Here is a 25006-nt window from a genome sequence, read left to right as displayed (position 1 = left end):
CTGCGTTGTAGTAGTTGGGCTTTTGTTCCAAATTCTCGGGGTTGGTTATGGCATACGTCAGATTGGTGAAATAAACTTTTGTGATCAATGGGCCTGAGAGTGGACCGGTTTTTCCATTGAGGGGTACCTCACATGGCGATTCGATTTCGCATGTTCTGTTTAGGATATATTCTCAAGGCCTCTTAATCCCAAGGGACAGTCGAGTTATCAAGGGATCTTCTTCTCAGGAAGCATGTGATTTTGAGTTCAACTCCTCCAATCTTCTTGGGGTCATTCACACATAATATTTAGTGCTCTATAATGCTTTCAGTTAAAGTTAAATGACCGGTGAAGCTCTTAAACAATGCTATGGATTCTTAACATGGGCTTCGTTAGATTAACCTCTTTTTTAAGATGACCAAGTTATGAAAATCAGAATAGGCAGTCGAGTTGGAATCAATCAAATTCTGATCAAAATTGGCTGGAATTGAAATGATTAATTATTGAACAATTTCAATAGGAATTGATTGATTGGACTTATTCTGATCCGGTTCTGATTTACAAAACATCGCCTTTGGATCTGCTCAATGAGCTATAGTGAGCTACTCTTTGCTAACGCAAGCAGTGATGCATTTCCCATACCTTTTTTTAGATCATATAAATAATCCATAAAGGCCTCTTGAATCATAAGAACAAACTCTAAAAAATGGAAAACGAAGAGAGACCTCATCATGCTCATGTTTAAGTTGTCTCCTTCCCTACCCAAGGCCACTTATTCCACTCCTCCAGTTCTCCAAGAGATTGCTCTCCAAAGGGCTCAAGGTTACACTGGCCATCACCAAGTGTTTTGCCAAGTCTACGGCTATACATACCCAGACTGGACCTATAAGAGTCCAGACTTTCTCCGACGGCAGTGACGACAGTCGCCGGAAAGAAGACAGCATTGAAGAGTATTTTGAGCGATTTAAGATGGTGGGCTCACAAACCTTAACAAAACTCATCAAGAAACAAGAAAGCTTAGGTGATCCTATAAGCTGTGAAGTGTATGACTCTTTCCTCCCCTGGGCTCTGGATGTGGCCAAACAGCTCAACTTGATTGGTGCTGCTTTCTTCACCCAATCTTGTGCTGTTTGCAGCATTTACTACCATATGCAACAAGGTCTACTCACACTACCAGTGGCCGGCACAGTCATTTCCATTCCTGGAATGCCATCGCTTGCAATCACCGATCTGCCTTCTTTTGTTTCTACAAATGGATTGTACCCAGGGGCACTGACCATAGTTGTAAACCAATTTTTCAATATCGGTAAGGTAGATTCGGTCCTTTTTAACTCATTCGACAAGCTGGAGCAGGAGGTAAGCATTATCTATTACTAGCACAAGAAGAATGAAATTCATTGATTCCCCCTTTATAACCGCTCTGAAATGCAATTTGCATGCATCTTAGTTTCAAGGTAGAGAGGGAAGTAGACAGCAGCCAGGAGGTCTAATCCCAATGGATAGTCTAGTTGACAAGGGACATTTGCCTTAGAAAGTGTGTGGTTTCAATTTCCACTCCTCTTACCTCCTTGGGGTTACCCAGACGTGGTGTTTGGTGCTCTTTACTGCTTTCAGTAATAATTAAATGATTCTCATTTAACCCGGTATAATCCAATCCATGCGATTATGGGGTCAGTATGGATCGGGATTAATTAAGCCGAAGGCCTGATCTTTAGCAAAAAAAAATATCATTAGCCAGAAAGGGATTCTGTCCAGTACTTCAGTTTTAAATTGAGTTGATTGGAGAATGAAAGATTCATATAGCTGACCCTTTTTAGTTAGGATAAGAAAATTGGACTGAATTGAGTTGAGTTTGGGTAGTATTCTTGATACGGTGGGTAGTATTCGTAATATTGTTTATAAACTGATCCCATTGTGTTGCATGCTCTGCAACAGGTAGTGAATTGGATGGAAAAGATATGACCGGTGAAGACGATCGAACCAACCGTGCCATCCATCTACCTCGACAAGAGAATTGAAGGCGATGAAGATTATGGTTTCAATCTTTTTAATCCTTGTACAGACACCTGCATGAACTGGCAAAACATGAGGGAAACTGGATCTGTTGTCTATATATCCTTTGGAAGCCTAGCTGAACTTGGAGATGAGCAAATGAAAGAACTAGCATTGTGCCTAAAGGATAGCAATAATCATTTCTTCTGGGTAGTGAGGCAATCAGAGAAGAATAAGTTTCCGACCAATTTTGTGGAAGAGACATTGGAGAAGGGATTGGTGGTCCCTTGGTGTCCTCAGCTGGAGGTATTGTCCCACAAAGCAGTGGGTTGTTTTGTGACACATTGCGGATGGAATTCAACATTGGAATCATTGAGCTTAGGTGTTCCAATGGTGGGATTGCCACAATGGACTGATCAGCCAACGAATGCAAAATATATTGAGGATGTTTTGGGAATGGGTTTGAGAGCTAAGGTGGATGAAAAGGGGGTGGCAGTAAAGGAAGAGATAGAAGCATGTATAAGGGAAGTTATGCAAGGAGCAGAGAAAGGAAAGGAGATTAGAAAGAATGCTATCAAATGGAAAGAGCTTGCGAAAGAGGCAGTAGATGAAGGTGGAAGTTCAGACAGGAACATTGAAGAATTTGTTGGTCTACTATTGTCACGCCCCCTCAAGGTGTCTGTAAAATGACTTAATTCAGTAATTTGGATTAAGGCAGAAATTGGGCAGGCAACTTGCTTTCCTAGAGTTAACAGTTCCAACCAATGGCAGAGCAGGACACACATGGCACGAACATCTTTTCCATGAGTTTGGAAGGAAAGAGTGACACAAATATGGGCAGTCCGGCATTGTGGCCAGACTTTTCACTTTGGATGAAGTTTAGTATTATGGATTAAGTCACTGCTTCTTTCTTAAGTAAATGAAAAATCATTACTGGTATCTCTTTTCTTTATGATTTTTCTCTATTTAATAAAAAATCATTAATTAAAATTAATTTTTTATCAAAACATAAAAATTGTTTGGTAGTTACAAGACAAAATTGGTTTTTTTGTGAGAAATAGGCTTGGTATTTTTATGTGCAAAATAGTTTTTTGAAGAAATTAATGAAGAGATTTACCCTTCACTCATCTTCTATATAACTCTTTTTCTTTAAAGATTGGCAGTAGCAATCAAGGAACTTGGGAGATTAGAGTTCTTCAAGATTCTGATAGAAAAAACCCCCAAAAAAAAGATATGATCTCCAGTAGGTGAGACTCTGAACCATCTTGGAGTGCAAAAGCCTCCTCTTGCTCCGTCGTGTGAAGAAATAATGGATCAAAATAGAGATCTCAATCGACCACCCTTGTAGATGAGATTGGGGGCGTTCTCACAGCTCTCGGAGACAATGAAGTCCGAGCTAAAGTTGTTGTTGGTGGCTTTGAGATTGAAAAGTGAGAACTCAAAAAACAGGAGGAATTCCAGCAACAACGGCAGCAGGTTTAGAATCTTTGGAGGGAAGAGGTGCTGGTGGTGTCGGACTCAACCAAGAAGAAAAAGAAACTAAGGGGAACGAGAGAGAGAGAGAGAGAGAGAGAGAGAGAGAGCGATTTTCAACGAAAAACCATAAATGAATCTTAACCCTTTTTTTTTTGTTATGTGTATTTTTTCTATCTTTTATAAATAAAAATAAGCATCATAAATTATACCAAAAAAAATGGGTGTCAATTCTGAGGAATTGAGTCCGCACCGGTAGGCTCGACTGTGCCCGACAGATTTATAGCTTAACCTGGACCGGCCCGATTAATAAACATTTAGGGCTTGAACGGGCATTCACGGTGCAAGTAGGTAGCCCATCGGGTGCCTGACCTAACCGACACGTTTATTTGCCCGACTTGTTGTAGCCCGACTCAGCCCGACCCTCTTTAACACTACATAAAATTCCTATTTTGCCACTATTAGTAAAAAACAAATTAAGCTTTCCTAACATTTGCTTTGTAATAAGATTTAATTTAATTAAGCTTTATTTTGTAAGTTATAAATGTCATAATCTTTTCTTTTTCTTTGTAAGAACAACCATAATCTCATATCATTTCTCTTTTTTTATTAAAGATTTGCCTCAAATATTTCAGGGCATTCAACCAACTTAAGAAAAGAATTTTAGGATAGGAAAGTTTAGAGCCCATTTAAACTTCAATAGGTCTGTAGCCCGGTTAAGGCTCGGTTACGACCCGTTTAAGGAAGCTCGATTAAAACCTGACATCGACTGGCCTGATTATAAACCTTACCATGCCCCCCAAAACTAAGTCCGTTTACTTAAACGGGCGTTCATGATGCAAGGCTTCCAAGTGGTCAAACCCGATTAAGCCCGACCAAAACCGACTTAGCCCGACCAATTGACACCCCTAACCAAACACAACGAAAACCATTTTTGTGAGTACAAATCAAAAGGAAAAATGATACTAAAGAAGGCCTTAATAATTATGGATGGGTATTAATTTTCATCCCTCTTCAAACTTTCCCTTTAGAATTCCTTTAGGCCCCAGAGAAAGATTCTCTCAAGGCCTAGCACCTGTTTTACTATGTGGCATGGTTATGGTTTAAATTTTATGGACCGGTAGATCACTTGGTGCCTTGCTCACATGGCTTAAATTGCAATGGTGAGATCTCTTCTAAACAAAATTTTGAGAAAAGAGATTAAAGTTGAATATATAGTCACGTTATGATTAAAGGCAACAAGTTTACCCTCAAATTTGTCCTTGTTCTCAAAAAGTTCTTTGAAATCTCTAATGATAATGAAGGGTAAAGAAAGGGTTTCAACTCATGAAGTGGGACAGAACTTCGAAAGATTGGAAACTCAAAACAACTTTAGCATTTGCATCCCGAATCATATGCCACCAACCCCTACCTAACCAGGATTCTCAAGCAAACATCCTTTGACATTAAGTTTAAACCAGGGAAAAGGAGGACCGCGTCAATTGATCTCCAAAGCACCCGATGTCCTGTTAGAGAGAACCGTGACTACAAGTCGTCTGGAGCAGATGAAGTCACTCATCAGAATAACATGACATTTACAAGTTAGAAATTGCTTCCTAATTGCAGGCTTGCAGCAAAAATCTGACGCAGGATCAACTCCTTCAGAACCCTCCCACATCAAATTTTTGAGAATTTTTTTGCAACCACAAGAAGAAAAGCACTAAATAAGACCAGCCATTAATGTTAGATTTCATAGTTGTTTTGAATATTAGATGCAGGTATTCATGTAATAAATCCTTAATTTATGAGTATAATTTCATCTTTTGTTTTTTTAAGTTTTTTTTTTTTTTAATCTCCACATTTAAAACTTGCACCATCAATTTTTTACCATTCCCTTTTTTTTTTTTTTTTTTTTTTTTTTTTTTCGAAACATTTGAAATTTTTCACTGATTAAAACCCATGCTATATGTTTCCCTTTTTTATTTTATTTTATTTTTTGTTCCCATTTTTTTCAACTATGGTTTGGATGGTGAGATTATGGTGGAGACAAAGAATGTCGTGAATTCTTAGAAGGTGAGGCTTGAGAGGTGGTATTTAGAGTTGCTTTAGTGCATGGCTCGGTCCTCGGAGGATAATTACGAAATACTGGTGGTTTAAAGATGCCTAATTTCCCACCCACCCTGAGCTCAAATACTTGAAACAATTTGACCATCTTTACCGAGCAATCCACGGGACCTTCTGCTTAAACAATAAGGAAACCACGGCCACCGAGTCACATTCAATCCACAACTTTGGAATCTCAAGAGACTTGTACCCACCCACCCACCCACCCACCCGACGATGATGATGAATATCGAATGTGTATGAAACTTGTACTTTCTCTTTCAAGGAAGATTTGGTTTTCAGGAAAAGACACAAATACGACCCAACCTACCAAAATCCCTTGAATCAACAAAGTCCGATATTGGTATGTCAAAGATTGACATGTCAAACCAAGTATTAGCCAATGGTGCGAGGATGACCTAAAAAGCAATCATTGGTTCCCCCACTAGAAAATGGTAAAATTACTTGTTTTCACATTTTTAATGATTTCCAACCCAATAACGAGATTGAGTCCTACACATGGTTTAAAGTATTGGTCTCGTATCGACCTTATCAGATTGGTATTGATTGAGGCTGATCCCTAATCCTTAACTGATCCGGATCAGATTATTCCTATCGTTTCAGGGTACAATAGTAAAAAATTAGTACTTTTAAAAAAAAAATCAGGGGTAAAACCGATTGATACCCATCGATCTGATCTGGATCAGTATTGATATCGGTACACCGATACCAATAGATACTGATACAGTCCCCTAAATCCTTGGTCCTGTAGCACTGGATAGTACTTGAAAATCCCTTTTTGTCGATATATTACATGGCAAAGTTGGATGTCCAAATAGCCCCCAGCACGTCCTAAAAGTCACAGAATTGGTCCAGTTGTCAAATCCCCTATACTTGGGTGGTGACTCACCCTGATTCTGGGTGGATCCACCCAAGATCCTACAACCCTTGGTGGATCTGCCTAGAAAGCTTCATCTTTTTTGCCCTCAAATTTACAAAAATGCCATCCTAGGTCACCTCTATAAATAGTGTACCACTTCCTTCACAAATTATGTCCAAAAATATACAAAAGACCAAAAAATCCTAGAAACCCTAATTTTCCCTGAAATCCTAAAAGGCCCAAAAATTCGGTTGAATCCTAGAAATTTTGTTAGAATCTTAAAATTCTACAGCAAATCCAAAATTTTCACAAAAATAGCAAGAAAAACATTGAAAACCTATAATTTTCGCAAAAATCCATGAAACTTCTAAAATCCGATTTTTCCAAGAAGTGAAGAAGGTCAAGCCCGCACACCTAACTTGACCAATTAATCAAAAGTTCACATTCAAAGCAGTGAGGTTTTCCCCTTTTCAAACGTCATCAACGACTGAACTCCGATAAGTCCTTCAATCTCCATAGGCATAATATAACACTATTTATGTGTCGGTATCACAATCTGAAATTTCTATGAACCAGACGATTCACGGTCAATGCACAAGGCAATTAACCAATCAGATGATAAGGAACCTATATTAAAGGACTGATCGTTGCACGAAAAAGTCTTAGAGATAGAAATTATACCAACATGAGTTGGCTCCAAGTAAAATTTATGTTAGCTTGACTGAAAATGAGGAGCTTGGATTATGAATCAACCGTTTTTAACTACAGTCAAACCATAGATGAGGAACTTGGATTATGAATTGATCAATTCTAAGCACGGTTAGTGGATTGAGACTTTTTCGATCAGCTGACCGATTTTCACTTTTTACGGTCAGCTGACCAATTCTGACTTTTCGGTCAGCTTGACTGATTGTCAATCAGCATAATTCGTACAAACATGGTTCAATTCAAATTTTTACGATTAGCTGACTAATTTTGAATTTTTACGATCAGCTAATCTATTTTGACTTTTCGGTCAGCTTAACCGATTGTCAATTAGCATAATTTGTACAAACGTGGTTTAGTTCCAAGGAAGTTACACAGATGTGGCTTAAGTGGTTAAGGCAGTTACAACCAATTAACTACTTCACTAAAGACATGATCTATGGGTTCCTACAGTTACGAAACTGCCAAAAGAGGAGGATCTTTCAAATAAAACTATAAAAGAGACTATGGTGGAAGGAGGAAGGGATCATCAACAAATCAAACAAACTCAGATATCAAGTCTATCTTTCATTCCGTTTTTTATCTTTCATGTCGTTTTTCTTCCTTTTTTTATACTAATATTTTCCTTTCGAAGTCCTGTACTTCTTTCAAGTTTTGTACTTCATTTCATAGTGTAATAATCACTCTCTGGTATGTTTTACATCAACGGAGATACATATCACGTTCCTAGTATGTTTAATATCAACAGAGATAGAAAATTTTTTTTCTGGTATGTTCATCAACAGAGACAGCAGATCGTATTTGTGGTATATTGAATATCAACAGAGAAAATATTACATTTTTCCCTTATCTATGAGTTACCATAATTTGTCTTCATCTTTTTTAATCCTTGCATCACATTTCTGCAAAGAACATTAAAAGTCCTTGGAGTGATCGAGGCAAGAGGAGTGCTCACATCTCCTAATTAGAAGTCAAAAACATTCTCTTGAGTCTGGATGATTCTGGCACGCCCGCAACCCCATACGAACCTTCTACAAGTTGGATTGCAGAAGAACTTTTTACGATCAGCGTATCGTAGCAGATAGACCATGCAATTTGTTGCCAACAATTTTACGGTCAACCCATAGTAGAAGACAGACCCTTGTGATTTGTTGCCAACATTATGTCATATGTTAAAATAGAATAGCATGAATTACAATTTTCTCATGAAAGCATACTACTAGAATAATCTATCAAGTATAGTCATACAGCCAAGTCCTATAAATTTGTGAGAGAATATTCAAAATCCGAGCATCGATCAACTTTTCTGGATGGGTGGGTGCCTAACACTTTCCCACCCCAGTAACCCGATACAAACTTGAACCTTTGGTAAAGACTATGTATATGAAGTGAAATTCAAGTTCGATCCCTTAACTGGAATTGAGCTCCACAATAGGGTTTTAGGCCCTCATCCTAGATTCGACTCCCACACTCATGCTTCCCCATCCCCCTCTGTCACCAAGAGGTAGAATGAGTGGCAAGGACCCAAAACCCCCAAGAATAAGAGATAGGGGAGAGAGAACCGAGACTCGACCCAAAAAGGTCCGCATCATCTGTGTTCACTACCCTTACAGGGTTGGAGAGCAGCGGGTTCGTCTGTAGGGAGAGTAGTAATTCCATTAGCTAATCTTAGCATCAGGGGAGTCTGGGAAAAGTTCCATGACAGGAAGAGTTTCAGTTATCTTGTTCTTCCAAAAATCTGCTTAGTTTCTAGGGAACTTTAATAAACTATGGGTAAGCCTTTCAAATCTCAAGCAGAAAAGGAAAACTCATACCCCACTTCAATATTGTGACAATGACAGTCTTGTCAAGTATTTTCTCCAGAGAGATATAAGGTGATCACCAAAAGAATTGGGTGGGTTAAGATTCCCAATCACACAGTCATAGATGCAAAAATCATGGGAAGAGGATTTTGCCTCTCAACATGATCGAAGATAGTACGTAGCTTTAGTATTTGATCTACCTTTTTCTCTTTTTCACTATTGAGCTTAGCATGTTTACCTTCACCCCTTGATGGATAGGGCCTATCGGCTTCAAATGGAGGTACCGTGCTAGCTTGCTCCATTTTTTTTATTTTTTTTTTTGGTGCGGGCAGCGTGGGGGTGGTGTGTTGGGGCCGAGACAAAATTAGTCAAAGAGTTTGAATGGTAAGTAGCACAGTTGCAGCACTAGGAGGAGAAAGGTAAAGGTAGGGTTGATACTAAAAAGAAAGGGGGCCTTATATGGAGAAAGACTTTAATAGATGAGATCTTTAGAGTATCCTCAAAGCACCACAAGTCAAGGAAACAGTAAGAGTGATGTGAGAAATAATGGAAAGAGATTGTTTCAAGAGGCATCATAATTTCCAAGAAGTGGTTGATGTGGAAAATAGAGATGATGTTGAACTAATATAAGTTTCATAATTGTGACATCTCCGTTTGTTTTACTTTTTACTTTAATTTTCACTTTAAATTTTGGGTCTTGAGCTCAAAAGTGTCGGAGGGAAGTTTTGAATGAAAAATGTTCCTTTAGAACAAGTTGTTTAGTCTCACGTTGGAAAAAGAGAGTTGGAAATGTGGGTATGTATATAGACTTGTTACTTAAGGGTGCAAGTGATACTCTCCCTGTCATGTGTGTGTGGGGGGGGGTGTTCCTGGGGTGCTTTTGAAGCACTAGCCAAGCTGCACCGAACGTTCCATGCCAGGGCGAGGCAGGATGCAGATACAGGTGCTGTTGCAGATCAAAGGATTCTTATCTTTTTACACCACACACCAATTTTGAATTTTTTTTAAATTCAAATACGTATAGGTACGTAGATACACACCCATACATACAAAGAGGTGTCCATACATAGACATGTCTATATGAATACAGAGAGGTGTCTCTACGTGGACAAGTGCCTTTGTATAGTGTATGGTTAGCACCCATATGAATATCTATATACTCTGTTTTGGACAGAATAGAAAAGATACATTTTTGACAATTTCCTCTCTGTCTTCTCCCCTCCTTCTCTGTTCTCTGTTTACTTGTTACGTAAAACAGTGTTACAAAACCATGCTTGGTGAGCCTAGCCTTTCTCTCCCAAATGATCAAAGTCTGTGTACAATCAGACAGAGATCACAGGGTTGTTTGATCTTGGAGGTAAAACGCAGGAATCCCAATTGTACTTCTGTAGGGGGCGTTTCAGACCTTAAGGAGAGTGCCTTCTGATATGACTCAACCCACCTTGGTTCATTTGCTTCAACGTCATGGCATCAAAAGTTCGTCTTCTGCATTTCTGGAATACTTCCATCCATACAACGGTCTTATATTGGTACTCCTCTGATAACAAATCATACTACGCGCCATCAGCAGAAAGAGGGGGAAGAAATTCCTACTGCCACAAGGAGACTTGAGATGGACAAAGACAAAGTACACCTTATTACACAATCTTGGCAACAAAGGCCAGGAGACTCAGATGATTAGAAATAGATGGTTAGAAGGAACTGTTTTTTCATGAGTAAGTTATGAAATTCAGAATCCGGGATCAAATCGATGCCGATTTCAATCCGAATCAACCGGAATCAGTTGAAATCAATCAAAATCTGGTCAGAATTGGTCGGAATCAACCGAACTAGTCATGGTTGATTCCAATTATCCGAATCAACCGATTTTTCAAAATCTGATTAGAATCGACAAATTGGATTCCAATTTTTGAAACAATGGCCAAGTCAGACCCAAGCATCTGTCCCAATTATGGATTTAGTTCTTGTTATCAGTACCGGTATTGCTCTGCCGGATTAATATCGGAGAGGATCGGTGCATATCATTCATTTTTGCCCCTTGTTTTTCAAAAAAGTACTTATTTTTTTACTGTTTTACCCCTGAAATCACTCAAGTTAGGGATCGGCCGCACAGTTTTTGTTACAGGAGTAATGGTGTGGGTATTGATGCTTACCTTCTTCCTTCTTCTCGGGCCTCTTATATAGCTTTTAGGGTTTAGGGTTTCCCTTTTCCTTGGAGGAGTCCTCCTCGGGTCCACCTCCTTTCCTTTTAGAGTTCTACTCGGATACGTCCTATCCCCTTCGTGGGGATATTCTCTTCACACGGTTAACGTGGTAGAGTCCTTGCAGCCTCTGTCAGGTGGGTGACACATGTCCAGGTGCACGATGCGTGTCCTTACCCTACTGGGCAGTCAATTTGGCCGTATCAGGAGCCCCCTTACTCCCGCATGAGACTCTTCCTATGGGAGTAATCAAATTTTTTGTCATCTTTTCTCTTTTCTTTCTCCTTTTCTTCCTTCTTTTTCTTTCTTTGCGTCCCTTCAGCCTTATTCCTTCTGCTTCGGCTTTAGTTCTTCTTGCGATCGAGACCTTCGGTTAGCTGACGTGAAGACCTTCGGTCAGTTCAGCTCGGCCATGCCCGAGCCCCCAACCGAGGTAAGGACCTTCGGTCAGGTCCGTTCGGCCTTAGCCGAACTCCCAACCGAGGTGAGGACCTTCGATCAGGTCCGTTCGGCCTTAGCCGAACTTCCACCGAGGTGAGGACCTTCGGTCAGGTCCATTCGGCTTTTACCTGAACTCCCAGCTAAGGTGAGGACCTTCGATCAGGTCCGTTCGGCCTTGGCCGAGCTCCCAACCGAGGTGAGGACCTTTGGTCAGGTCTGTTTGGCTTTTTCCTGAACTCCCAACCGAGGTAAGGACCTTGGGTCAGGTCCGTTCGGCCTTGGCCTGAACTCCTAATCGAGGTGAGGACCTTCGGTCAGGTCCATTCGGCCTTGGCCGAACTCCCAACTGAGGTAAGGACCTTCGGTTAGGTCCGTTCGGCCTTGGCCTGAACTCCCAACCGAGGTGAGGACCTTCGATTAGGTCTGTTCGACCTTGACCGAGCTCCCAACCGAGGTGAGGACCTTCGGTCAGGTCTGTTCGGCTTTTTCCTGAATTACCAACCGAGGTAAGGACCTTGGATCAGGTCTATTAGGCCTTGTCCTGAACTCCCAATCGAGGTGAGGACCTTGGATCAGGTCCATTAGGCCTTGGCCTGAACTCCCAATCGAGGAGAGGACCTTCAGTCAGGTCCATTCGGCCTTGGCTGAACTCCCAACCGAGGTGAGGATCTTCGGTCAGGTCCGTTCGGTTTTTGCCTGAACTCTCAACCAAGGTAAGGACCTTCGGTCAGGTCCGTTCGGCCTTTGCCTGAACTCCCAATCGAGGTAAGGACCTTCGGTCAGGTCCGTTTGGCTTTTTCCTGAACTCCCAACCGAGGTAAGGACCTTTGGTCAGGTCCGTTCGGCTTTTGCCTGAACTCCCAACAGAGGTAAGGACCTTCGGTCAGGTCTGTTCGGCCTTGGCCTGAACTCCCAACCGAGGTGAGGACCTTCGGTCAGGTCCGTTCGACCTTGGTCGAACTCCCAACCGAGGTGAGGACCTTCGGTCAGGTCCGTTTGGCTTTTACCTGAACTCCCAACCGAGGTAAGGACCTTCGGTCAGGTCCGTTCGGCTTTTTCCTGAACTCCCAACCGAGGTAAGGACCTTCGATCAGGTCCGCTTGGCCTTGGCCTGAGCCCCCAACCGAGGTGAGGACCTTCGGTCAGGTCCGTTCGGCTTGGCCTGAACTCCCAACCAAGGTAGGGACCTTCGATCAGGTCTGTTCAGCTTTTGCCTGAACTCCCAGTCGAGGTAAGGACCTTCGGTCAGGTTCGTTCGGCTTTTTCCTGAACTCCCAACCGAGGTAAGGACCTTCAGTCAGGTCCGTTCGGCTTTTTCCTGAACTCCCAACCGAGGTAAGGACCTTCGGTCAGGTTCGTTCGGCTTTTTCCTGAACTCCCAACTGAGGTAAGGACCTTCGGTCAGGTCCGTTCGGCCATTGCCTGAACTCCCAACTGAGGTAAGGACCTTCGGTCAGGTCCGTTCGACTTTTGCCTGAACTCCCAACCGAGGTAAGGACCTTCGATCAGGTCCGTTCGGGCGCAAACCTCGAGGGTTCGTACTCGGTGACGTGGCGGCGCCATTAATGCTCGGGTAGTCGTACCATTTTTCTTCCATCTATATAGTGTGGGGGCCCATTTGTGGAGCACTTTTCTTTTTCCCTCGAAGAGCCTTCCTTCGGTCTCAGTGTTTCCTTTGGAGAGCTTACCCTCGGTCTCGGCTTTTCTTTAGTTTAGCAATACTCTGAAAGTAAGTTCCATGTCTTGTTCATCGGGCTACAGTCCATCGTCCTCCGAGAGGACAAAGTCTAACCATAGGCGTCGGACTCCAGGGGAGGTCCGAGGAATGTCCTCGGACTACACCGATTTGCCCTCTGCCCGTGACTCATCGTCTATGGCATCACCGTCTGGGTCCGAGGGTGGCTCAAACAGTGCAGGATTTAGGGAGAGGATGCTCGATTCCTGAGCCCAGACCCAGGAACCCTTAGAGGTGGAGGCTCTCCACATCGTATCCACCATGGATGAGCTGGAACTGGAGGAGCGGAGGGCCTCCTTCGGTATCTCAAACGCTTTCGAGCTCCGATTGCCCAGACCGTCTGATCGAGCCAGCTATCGGAACTCTGAAGAGTTGTGCTTGTATAAGGAGGCATTTAAGGCCGGCCTTCGGCTTCCCCTCCATCCCTTCTTCGCCCGAGTGTTTCGGCACTACGGGATTTGTCCGACCCAGCTGACGTCGAACGGATGGCGGCAGGTGCTCAGCTTCGTCGTCCTTTTCTCAAGGCACTAGAGGTCTCTCTCCCTCCCTCTCTTCATCAACTGCTTCTTCCTTCAGGCCTGTAAGGGGCTTTCGGGCTAGTACTACTTCTTCCCCCGGAAGGACCTTGGACTGCTAAGTGGTTACCCAACGTCGATCCACGGGTGGAAGGAGAAGTTCTTCTTTGTGAGGTCGTCCGAGGGGGTGCCCTTCGACACCGTCTGGGATATCCCTGACCTGAGGGAGGTAAACTCCGCCCCTGCCCTTTTCGGGGCAGACACTGAGTCGTTGGCGATGGCGAGGAGGCAAGAAACCTGCCCTCCAGTCGAGGCCGACTGCCTTAAGTCTGACGCCATACTGTTCAGATTCGGGCTTAGCCCTGGTGAGTAAGGCCAGCCCAAGTTTATTTCCCTCGGGTGTCGGTGTTTCGTACTGACTCCCTTCGTTTCTTCATGTAGTGCAAATCTCCAGGGCCGAGGCTAGGGCTGCCGCAGTGACGAGGCAAGCCCAAATAAGGGAGGCTAGGGCACGGGATGCCTAGCAGAAACAGAGGCCAAAGAGGAAAGAGAAGAAGGGGCCCTCCTCCGAGACTCTGAAGAAAAGATCTAGGGGCGAGGGACCAAGCGCCGAGGCAGTCCAGGCCCTCGTCGCTCCAGGCCATGACATGCCTGCCCAAGACTCCTCCCCCGTCGCGGACTTCAGAAGCCCGAGGGTGGGGAACGTGAGGGCCGAAGTTGGATTTATCCCTCAGTGGTCGGTCAAGGAAGACGACACATTGGCAGTCGGGCGTGTTGCTCGTGAGCTGGTGATGAAGGGCAGTCTTCCCTGAGATGCAGCCGAACCTCAACGACAAGGGATGGCGGCGATGATAACCAATGTCTGCATCTATATGGCCAGGGTAAGCTTCGGTCCTCTAACCTTTATTTATTTTTCACCATAACATTCTGACCATCGGTGTCTCATGTAGGCCCAAAACCAAATGGGTCAGCTGGCGGTTCGGGCTGAAGCTATGGGCCGAGACCTCGAGATCGCCGAACGAGAGAAGGCAGTCCTGGAGAATGAGCGTTCGGTCCTCCTCGAGAAGGTGGAGCACCTGGAAATGGACCTCCTCCTCACGCACCAGGAATGCGATCTGAAGCTTGCGGAGCTGAAGTCACAGATGAAGGCAAGGGTTCAGGAGGCCGAGGCCCGAGGGGCCAAGAAGTATAGATCCTCCGAGGACTTTCGGGAAGAGATTAAACGTGCCATCGCCCCTGGGTTCACAATGGGCTACCGAGGTCCGGGTCCTCGAGCGTTACCCAGGGGTCTCTTTCGAGGACAACAGGCTCATCTTCAAAGAGGAGGGTATTGAGGCGGCCCAGGTTGCCGATGTCGATGGTAGATGCTGCAGTGAGGAAGGTGAGGTTCAGCCACAACGCGAGGTCCCTCCGACTCCCGGTCACGATGGCTCCGATCGGGAGACCCACCATGTCGAGGATGAGGCCATGAATCCGATGGAAGCCCTCTGAAGCCACCCTAGGTCTTGGCTCAGCCTTTAAGCTTTGTTTTTGATATGAGCCTTCGGGCTTCTTCATGTAATCTCGGCCTTCGAGTCTTTTTTATGTACTCTCGGCCTTCGGGTCTTTTTTATGTACTCTCAGCCTTCAGGTCTTTTTTTTTTTAATGAATGTATTTTCCTTCGTATGCTTTGACTTCAACTTTTTCATGTTCTTTCAGGTAAGGTGATCTTTAGCCCGTAGGTAGGTGCAAGAAGGTCAAAACCCATTGTTGGCAGCCTAAGGATCTGCATGTCTATTTTAGCACAGCTCGGTCCCGCTCCCTCAGCTTATCTGAGAGGTTTCCCGACTCCGAGGGCTATGGACTTTTAAGGGATCTTGAACAACCGTGGTTTTCACCAAGTGTTGTGTTCCCCCTCAGCTCCGGCCGAAGGGTCTTTTAAACTCTGGTATTGATTCAAAGGTCCATCCGAGGGTAGATCCTTCGACCGTCATCACTCCTTACCAAATTGAGGACCTTCGATCAGGTCCCCTCGACCATTGGCCTGAGCCCCGAACCGAGACGAGGACCCTTGGTCAGGTCAGCTCGGCCCTTGCCCAAGCCCCCAACCGAGGTGAGGACCTTCGATCAGTTTGGCTCGGCCTTGGCCTGCGCCGATCGAGGTGTGGACCTTCGATCAGGTCCATTCGGCCTTTGCCTGAGCCCCCGACCAAGCTGAGGACCTTCAATCAGATCGGCTCGGCCTTTACCTGAGCCCCCGACCGAGGTGAGGACCTTCGGTCAGCTCAGATCGGCCTTTTCCTGAGCCCCCAACCGAGGTGTGGACCTTCGGTCAGGTCGGCTCGACCTTTGCCTGAGCCCCTGACCGAGGTGAGGACCTTCGATCAGGTCGGCTCGACCTTTGCCTAAGCCCTCGACTGAGGTGAGGACCTTCGGCTGTATCCGTTCGGTAGAGTTAAGGTCACCAGACAGGAGAATTCCTCTCAATTGTCGTAAACCAACTTTCGTATTTTTCATGAATAAGATCCTCCGGAGTTTAGGATGAGGAATTACAACTTAAAAGTGCATAGGAGTAAAAATTGTAAAAATTGTAAAAATTACAAAAGCAAGTGTGCTTGCTACCTCACTACTGATAGAATTTTCTTAAGTTCTCAGAGTTTCAAGATTGGGGTACCCTTTCTCCCCCCGTAGTCTCCAGGTGATAGGACCCTGGTCGTATTACCCTTGAGACTCTATACGGACCTTCCCAATTTGGAGCTAGCTTCCTTTGATGTCTCGGGTCTAATACTTCAGCCCTTTTGAGGACAAGGTCACCCATTCTGAACTCGTTCTTTCGAACTTTGGTGTTGTAGTGCCTCGCAACCCTCTGTTGGTAAGTGGCCATCCTTTCTTGCGAGGCGTCCCTGACTTCGGCCAAGAGGTCTAAATTTGCTCGGAGCCCTCCATCGTTTTCCTCTTCATTGTAGTACTGAATCCGATGGGTTACGGCCCCTATCTCCACTGGAAGTATAGCTTCAGTGCCGTAAGTTAAAATGAAGGGTGTTTCTCCGGTGGCCGATCTCTCGATTGTGCGGTAAGCCCAGAGGATGTGGTGCAACTCGTCTGCCCATAGTCCTTTGGCGTCATCCAGTCTCTTCTTTATTCCTTGAAGCAGTGTACGGTTGGTTACCTCTGTCAGCCTGTTAGTCAGTGGATAACCGACAGAGGTTTTCCTGTGGTCAATGCCGAGGGCATCATAGAACAAGCCGAAGGTCGGGTTGGCGAACTGAGTTCCATTATCCGTTACCACAACCCGAGGGATTCCAAATCGATAGACTACCACCCTCTGAAAAAAGTCCCTTACGTTCTTTTCGGTTATCGTCGCCAGTGCTTCGGCTTCTGCCCATTTCGTGAAGTAGTCTACCGCCACCACGATAAATTTCCTCTGTCTCGTGGCCAGGGGGAATGAGCCCAGGATGTCGACTCCCCACATGGCGAATGGTATTGGGCTCGATAGAGATGAGAGCTCGGTAGAGTGTAGCCTGGGAATGGGGGCGAACATCTGGCACTTGACGCACTTCTTAACTAATGATTTCGTGTCCTTCCTCATTGTCGGCCAGTACAGACCCTGCCTTAGCACTTTATGTGCCAAGGCCCGGGCTCCCAGGTGCTGGCCGCATATCCCTTCATGCACCTCTCGAAGTGCGTACTCGCCATCGGCGGGGTCCAGACACTTGAGGTACGGCACGGTGAACCCTATTTTGTACAGTGTCTCGTCCTTCAGAAGGAAGCGTGCTGACCTCATTCGTACTTTCCTTGCCTCGTCCCTATTCTCTGGGAGCTTTCCTTCCTTGAGGTATTCGGTTATGGCATCCATCCAACTATGGCCGTGTTCGCCTATAGGTAATACCTCTTGGGGTCTTTCGGTACTTGGCTGTGGTAGCACTTCAAAATACACCGATCGTCTGAGGTCAGTGAAGTCGGAGATGGCCAATTACGATAGTGCGTCAGCACTAGCATTCTCTTCCCGTGACACTTGCCTTATCTCAAAATCCTTGAAGGTTGTTATTCTTTCTCGCACTGTCTTCAAGTACCCAGCTATCCTTTGTTCCTTGGCTTTGTAGTCTCCATTCACCTGTCGTACCATGAGTTGTGAGTCACTATACACCACCAGCTCCTGTACCATCAAAGCCCGTGCCAGATTAATTTCGGCTATTAACGCTTCGTATTCTGCTTTATTGTTGGAGGCATCGAAGTCGAACCATAGGGCGTATTCTATCTTGAAACCCTCGGGGCTGACCAATATGATTCCTGCGCCGCTTCCTGCATTGTTGGAAGCACCATCCACGTACAATGTCCAAGCCTTTTCTCCTCGGTCCTCGGCAAACTCCTGGGGATCATCAGGGAGCGTCGTCTCGACGATGAAGTTTGCGAGGGCCTGTGCTTTAATTACGGTTCTCGGTTTGTACTGGATATCGAATTCTCCCAACTCTATGGCCCAATTTACCAGGCGATCGGACATATCCGGCCGCTTCAGTATCTTCTTCAGGGGCTAGTCTGTGAGTACGCATAACGTATGCGATTGAAAATAGGGCCTCAGCTTTCTTGCCACTGTTACCAGGGCATACACCACTTTCTCCGTCTTTCTGTATCTTGTTTCGACATCTAGTAAGGTTTGGCTGACGTAGTATATTGGCCGTTGTTGCCTTCCTTCTTCCTTCGTCAAAACTGCGCTTACCACCACTGCTGATACAGCAAGGTACAGCTGCAAGGTATCCCCGGTGTTTGGCTTCGTCAGCAGTGGGGGTGCGGCCAGGTACTCCTTCAGTTGTTCAAAGGACTTTTCGCACTCCTCCGTCCATTCAAACTTTTTGGTCCCCTTCAGTGCTTTGAAGAAGGGGAGGCACCTGTTTGCCGACCGAGACATGAATCGCCCTAGGGCGACGACCCGACCTGTTGGCTCCTGGACTTGTTTCACATTCTGGGGTGACCTCATATTCCGAATGGCTTGTATTTTCATCGGGTTGGCTTCAATTCCCCTCTCCGAGACAATGAAGCCGAGGAACTTTTTCAAGGCTACTCCGAATGCACACTTTGCTGGGTTCAACTTTATACCGTACCCCTCAGCACCTGGAACGCCTCTTCTAAGTCTTGAATGTGTCGTTCCGCCTTTAAGCTTTTTACGAGCATATCGTCCACGTACACTTCCATGATTTTTCCAATCATCCCCTTGAAGATTTTATTCACCAACCTTTGATAGGTGGCCCCTGCGTTTTTTAGCCCGAAGGGCATGACTTCATAGCAGTATAGTCCTCCCTCGGTCACGAAAGATGTTTTTGGGACATCAGCCTCTGACATCTTGATCTGATTGTACCCTAAGTATGCATCCATGAAGCTCAGCGCCTCGTATCCTGCCGTGGCATCAATGAGGAGGTCTATCTTCGGCAGGGGGTATGCAACCTTCGGGCAGGCCTTGTTCAAGTCGGTGAAGTCGATGCAGATCCTCTACTTTCCATTTGCCTTCGGGACCATCACCACAGTGGATATCCACTCCGGGTATTGGATCTCGCGGATGAACTGGGCCTTCAGCATCTTCGTTACTTCTTCGTCTATTTTCTGCTGCCTTTCGGGGGCGGAAGTCCTCTTCTTCTGTTGCACCAGCTTCTTCATCGGGTTAACATTTAGATGATGTTCTATTACCTTTCGATCTATTCTAGGCATGTCTGAAGCCGACTAGGCGAAGACGTCAGAGTTGTTTCGGAGGAATGAGACGAGTTTTTCTCGCTGTTGCCTTGGCATTGTAGCCCCTATCTGGAATTGCCAAGCGCTATCCCCCTCTTCGGCCTTGACCTATACCAGATCCTCAGCCGGCTCCCCCGTTGATAACTGGCGTCATCGCGTAGATCTTCTATAGGGAGCGCTCACCTTTTCTCTTCCCCACAAGGTAGTGACATAGCACCTCGGGGATGCCTCCTAATCGCCTCGACATTCCCCGACCCCGTTCTTGGTTGGGAATTTCATCTTGAGATGGGGGGTGGAGACGACGGCCTTTAGTAGGTTCAAACCAACCCTCCCTAGTATGGCGTTGTATGCCGAGGTAATGCCTACTACCAGGAATTTGATCATGACTGTTACTTGGCGATCTCCGGTGCAGCTCTTAATGGCAACTCAATCTATCCTTCCACTTTTACTGGGGCACCGGAGAATCCCTGCAACGGGTGTTCGACTTTCTTCAACTTTCTTTCGTCCAGGCCCATCTTTCGGAAAGCTTCTAGGAACAGGATATCAGCTGAACTTCCGTTATCCACTAGGATCCTCTTCACTCTGCAATCCGCTATGGTCATGGTGACTACCAGGGCATCGTCGTGCGGGGTGTGCACCCCTTCCAGATCTTCGTCTGAGAAGGAAATAATCGTCCCCATCCTCGCCTTCTTGTTCGACCATTCAGCCACATGCACGCTTCTCGCATAGGCTTTTGCTTCCCTGGCCGAGACTGAACTTTCTCCAGCGGCTAAGCCTCCACAAATTGTCGCTATTACTCTAGTTGGGCTCTTATTCTCATCTAGGAGGCGATGGTTAGCTTCCTCGGGTGTTTGGTCCCTTCGTCGTTCCTGATTGCCTCTGCGGGCAGGCCCCCTTCTTTCATAGCGGCCTCTGCCATCTCTCTGACGGTTATCCCTACGGTCATTACCGTCTTGGGCATCCTCCTTTTCGCGGTCCACAAATCGGCCTAGATATCCTCTTCGGATCATTCCTTCTATCTCCCCCTTGAGGTACCAACAATCTTCGGTGTCGTGGCCGTGGTCTTTGTGGAGGTGGCAATACCTGTTCATATTGCGTCTCTCGGGGTGCCGTCCCATCTTCCCTGGCCACTTCATGGCTCTGGCATCCGGGGAGTCCTTTATCTGCATCAGTACCTCCGTTCGTCTCCAGTTCAGGGGTGCGTATTTCTCAAACTTCCTTGGTGGACTGGGTGCCCGACCGCACTCAAACTTCTGTCTTTTGCCTTCTTCGGAGGGTTTGTCGTCGCCCCTTGAGATCCTTTTCCTTCCCGTCTTCCTTTCGACTTCTTCATCGGCTTGAAGGGTTTCTTCCATCTGGGTGTACTTATCGCATCGAACTCTTAGCTCGGCCAGGTTCCTAGGTGTATGCTTCGCCAAAGACCTTTTCAGCTCCTTATCCTTGACGCCTCCCAGCAGGGCTGTGAACTCTTCTTTCGGGTCTAGACCTCTGATCGTGATCTTCTCTTGTTGAAAGCGCTTCATGTAGTTCTGCAGTGATTCTCCTTCATGTTGCTTGACGTTGGTCAAGTTCAACGTAGTCTTCTGAAGGGGTTGGCTACTGGAGAATCCCTTCACGAAGAAGTAACTTAGATCGCTGAAGCTGTGGATCGACTTTGTCGGTAGACGGTTGTTCCATAGCCTTGCCACTCCTCTGAACGTCAATGGCAAGGCGCGACACATAATGTTTTTCGAGACTCGATGGAACTGCATGGCAACCTTGAAGCCTTCTAGATGATCGACGGGGTCCCCAGACCTATCATGAGTGTCATACTTGGGCAGGCGAAAGCCGATCGGAACGGGTCCCTCATGACCTCATTAGCTAGAGTCGTGTTATTAGTGAGGTCTGGCTCACGAGCTCCCGTCTGATTTTTTGCCACCTTCTTGACGTCATCTTTCAGGTCCAGGATCATCTGCTTTAACCCCGAGTCCTCTTGCCTCTGTTCGTCTCCTTGGCATGGTTCCCCATGTGGGTCTCTGGCGGCACGCCGCGCCCTTCCCCTGGGTGCGGGACTTTCCCTCATTGCTCGGTTTCGAAAGTTATGACCGGACCTTATCGATCCTGTACTGCTCTGGTCCTTGTTTCGAGCTCTCTCAGACTGGATGTGGGGGCCTTGCGACGCTCCGCCGGTCTTCTGAGAGACAGCTTTGGAGACTTCCTTCATTGCCTCGGCCATTCGGTCATATTTGTCCTAGAGGGCTTCGAACTGCTCCCTTATCACATATTCCTGCTCTCCAGGAGGGGGCGAAGGATTACTATCTCCGCACACCGAATATCTGACCGAACGATGGTACCTCACAGAACCTTCCCGATCATCGTTGCCCCTTTCTTGTCCAATTTTCGTCGAGGGAGGGAGCCCTCCTGAAGGTTCCTCCTCCCCCATGTTCATGTTCGATGCTGCTCTCGTCTTCTTACGGTTGTAGGTTCTCCCCACCATTACTGTCATTCCCACAAACGACGCCAATCTGTTGCTGCCCAAAATCCGTATGAGCTGATCCTGCACAAGCACAAACGGTAGAGGCCCGGAGCTTTGTCCGGGGTTAGTCCTCCGACGCTTAAGTTAGGGATCGGCCGCACAGTTTTTGTTACAGGAGTAATGGTGTGGGTATTGATGCTTACCTCCTTCCTTCTTCTTGGGCCTCTTATATAGCTTTTAGGGTTTAGGGTTTCCCTTTTCCTTGGAGGAGGAGTCCTCGAGTCCACCTCTTTTCCTTTTAGAGTTCTACTCAGATACGTCCTATCCCCTTCGTGGGGATATTCTCTTCACGCAGTTAACGTGGTAGAGTCCTTACAGCCTCTGTCAGGTGGGTAACACGTGTCCAGGTGCGCGACGCGTGTCCTTACCCTACTGGGCAATCAATTTGGCCGTATCAGATACCGATACTTAAAACCATGGTCCCAATTAGCTACTGAGTTGGCCCTTTGCTAACGAAAGCAGTGTCACTCTTCCTACTCTATTTTGGTCATATAAATAGACTCAAATTCTCTCCAACCTAGCGTAAGACCCGGGCATGCACCCAAGACATGGCCCCCTAGCAGCTGGAGAAAATTTGAAACCTGAATCATAAGACTTCATGGTTGATTCTAATCCAAATTGACTGATTCGACCAATTCTGATCAGATTCTAAGTTTATAATCCGAATTGACTGATTTCTGATTCGACCAATTCTGATCATATTCTAAGTTTCTAATCCAAATTGACTGATTCAACCAATTCTGATCAAATTCTAAGTTTCCAATCCGAATTGACTGATTCCTGATTCGACCAATTCTGATCAGATTCTAAGTTTTGAAACATAAGTGTTTATCTCAATTTGCTAGTGAGCTACCCCTTTACTGAGGCAAGCATTGACTCTCTTCCCCACTCTAGTAATTGAGTCATATAAATAACCCATCAAGACCTCTTGAATCATAAGAACAAACTCTAATTAAGAATGGAGAAGGAAGAGAGTGCTTATCTTGCTCACGTTTTAGCTGTAACCTTGTCTGGCCAAGGCCACATTAACCCACTTCTCCAATTCTCCAAGAGACTGGTCTCCAAAGGGCTCAGAGTTACATTGGCCATCAGCAGGTTTTTTTTCAAGTCTATGGCAATACAAGCCCAAACTGGACCTATAAGAATCGAGACGATATCCGACGGCTTCGACGAAGCTCCCCCGGCAGAAGACAGCATTGAGGAGTACCCTGTGCGCTCTAAGATGGTGGGCACACAAGCCTTAACAGAACTCATCAAGAAACAAAAAAGCTTAGGTGATCCTATAAGTTGTGTTGTGTAGGAATCTTTCCTCCCCTAGGCTCTGGATGTGGCCAAACAGCTCAACTTAATTGGTGCTACCTTCTTCACCCAATCTTGTGTTGTTGGCAGTATTTACTATCATGTGCAACAGGGTCTACTTACACTACCAGTGGCCGTCAGCACAATTAATTCCATCCCTGGATTGCCACCCCTTGAAATCACCAATCTGCCATCTTTTGTTTCTGCATATGGATCGCACCCAGTGGAACTGACCATACTCTTAAGCCAATTTTCCGCAGAATTGCTCCTTTTTAACTCATTTGAGAAGATGGAGCAGGAGGTAAGCATTGTTTTTCTCTAAACAGAAACAGAATGGGATCCAATCCAGTTTTGAAAACTATTGTGTTAGTATACATAGCTTAGAAATAGTAATTACAATTTACTAGTACGGGTTTTTTTAAATACAGTTGATTGGAGAAAGAAGTTCCATATCGCTGACCCTTTTTAATTAGGATATGAAAGTTGGATTAAACTAATCATGTAATGTTGCATGCTCTGCAACAGGTAGTGAATTCAATGGCAAAGATATGGCCATTGAAGACGATCGAACCAACTGTGCCATCCATCTACCTCGACAAGAGAATCGAAGGCGATGAAGATTACGATCTCAATCTTTTTCAATCCATGTACAAACGACTGTATGAACTGGCTAAACAAGAGGGAAACTGGTTCTGTTGTCTATGCATCCTTTGGAAGCTTTACTGAAGTTGGAGATGAGCAAATGAAAGAACTAGCATTATATCTAAAGGATAGCAATAATCATTTCTTGTGGATAGTGAGGAAATCAGAGGAGAAGAAGCTTCCGAGCAATTTTGTGGAAGAGACATTGGAGAAAGGATTGGTGGTCTCATGGTGTCCTCAGTTGCAAGTGTTATCCCACAAGGCTATGTGGGATGTTTTGTGACACATTGCGGGTTGAATTCAACGTTGGAATCGTTGAGCTTAGGTGTGCCAATGGTGGGATTGCCGCAATCGACTGATCAGCCAACGAATGCAAAATATATTGAGGATGTATGGGGAATTGGATTGAGAGCTAAAGTGGATGAAAAGGGGGTTGCAGTAAGAGAAGAGATAGAAGCATGTATAAAGGAAGTTATGCAAGAAGGAGAGAAAGGAAGGGGAATTAGAAAGAATGCTATCAAATGGAAAGAACTTGCCAAAGAGGCAGTAGATGAAGGTGGAAGTTCAGATAGGAATATTGAAGAATTTGTTGCTCTACTATTGTCACGCCCCCTCAAGGTGTCTATAAAATGATATAATTAAGTAATTTGGATTAGGACAGAGGTTTGGCACAGAGCTAGCTTTATTGGAGTTGGTGACTCTAACAAATGACAGTGCAGGACACACAAGGGAATGGGCATGAGCGTCTTTTCCATAAGGTGGAAGAGAGAGAGAGAGAGAGAGAGAGAGAGAGAGAGAGAGAGAGAGAGAGAAGTCTGGGCAACATGGCCGCCTGCCTAGACTTTTCACTTTAATGACTCTTAAGTCATTTTACTGTACCTTATTGCTTTAAAGTTCTTTTCCAAATAAATAAAACAAAAGAGTGAAATTATTTTATGTTTTGATTATTATAAGTCTTCTTATACTACCCACTGCCGCTCTCTACCACAAATTTTTGTAGAATTTTTGGAACAGTCAATGAAATCATTCTAACCATCAAGAAAG

General features: G+C 45.4%; 2 pseudogenes; both read left to right on the top strand.

The window, feature by feature from the left end:
- The first annotated feature begins 685 nt into the window (after nucleotides 1–685).
- On the top strand, nucleotides 686–2661 carry LOC122074241 (annotated as a pseudogene).
- Nucleotides 2662–22979: 20318 nt separating this feature from the next.
- LOC122074240 lies at nucleotides 22980–24595 on the top strand (annotated as a pseudogene).
- Nucleotides 24596–25006: the final 411 nt, after the last annotated feature.

This window comes from Macadamia integrifolia, chromosome 3, assembly GCF_013358625.1.
Source record: "Macadamia integrifolia cultivar HAES 741 chromosome 3, SCU_Mint_v3, whole genome shotgun sequence".
NCBI lineage: Eukaryota > Viridiplantae > Streptophyta > Magnoliopsida > Proteales > Proteaceae > Macadamia > Macadamia integrifolia.
Note: the sequence above shows the minus strand (reverse complement) of the source record. Positions and strands in the feature narration are given on the sequence as shown.